Genomic DNA, 1,148 nt, shown 5'->3' on the forward strand with positions numbered 1-1,148 from the left:
GTTTGTTGTTGGGGGGGTGGTTTTGGTGATGTGTTTGGGGTTCTTTTCCTCTCTCTTCCATAAAAATTGCTGAAGTAGGCTCTCCAGAACTGGTAAAGTACAATGTTCTCCAATGTCAGGTACCCAGGATCCAGCTCTCTGAATGCTCGAACATCCCATAATTCAAGAGAGCTACTCAGGATCCAGCCATCACATTAAATTTCAGCTATCAAAAAGAAAGAAGGGGGAAAAGAACAGTTTTAGAAGGCATAGGGGGCATTACTGTTTATTTGCATTAGCCAGAACTTACTCTTACAGATTCTTCTACCATAAGGAAGATCAAAGCATATAGTTTGTATTGTTGTTGTTGTTGTTATGTGCTGTCAAGTCGTTTGCGACTCATAGCAACCCTATGTACAACAGCCCTAAACTCTGCTCTATCCTGTGCCAATTGCACTGCCTCTGACACACCCATCCTGATTACCCCAATCACTGAATCAATCCATCTCATAGAGGGTCTTCCCCTACTGCACCGTCCCTCCACCCTCCCAAGCATGATTTCCCTCTCCAATTAGACTGGGAACTATATTCCCAGCACAAAATTGGAAGTTCTATTATTAAGGAAGGAGTCTGGTAACACAGTGGTTAAGTATCCCCTAACCTACCTGCTGATCCTTGGGAGAAAAAATGTGACAATCTGATCCCATAAGGCCTGACGACCTCGGAAACCCTATGGGGCAATTCTACTTTGTCCAGAGAGGTCACTGCTAGAACAAAATGGCTTATTCTAGAGAGGGTGAATCCAGGCTGTTCCTTGGAGGCAAAAAATCTGCAGCTCTGTCTGACGTTTTTGTATGTAGCCATGTAGCCAGGAGAGACCAGTCCTTGGAGAGGGACATCTTGCATGGGAGAGCAAAAGGACAGTGCAAGAGAGGAAGACCCTGGATGAGATGTATGACTCAGTGACTGGGATAATAGGGGAAGGTGTATCAGAGACTATGAATTGGCTCAATATAGAGCAGGGTTCAGAGCTTTTGTACAGAGAGGGTTGCTATGAGTCACAAGAGACTTAATGGCACATACCAACAACAATAAATGGCAAGTGGTTATGTTGGCCTATTATTATGGGAGACAGAGAATGGAAATTGGGAACAAATAATAGGTTCTGC

The sequence above is a fragment of the Elephantulus edwardii genome, unplaced genomic scaffold, assembly GCF_000299155.1.
Source record: "Elephantulus edwardii isolate Elephantulus edwardi_28Jun2011 unplaced genomic scaffold, EleEdw1.0 scaffold00092, whole genome shotgun sequence".
NCBI classification, from domain to species: domain Eukaryota; kingdom Metazoa; phylum Chordata; class Mammalia; order Macroscelidea; family Macroscelididae; genus Elephantulus; species Elephantulus edwardii.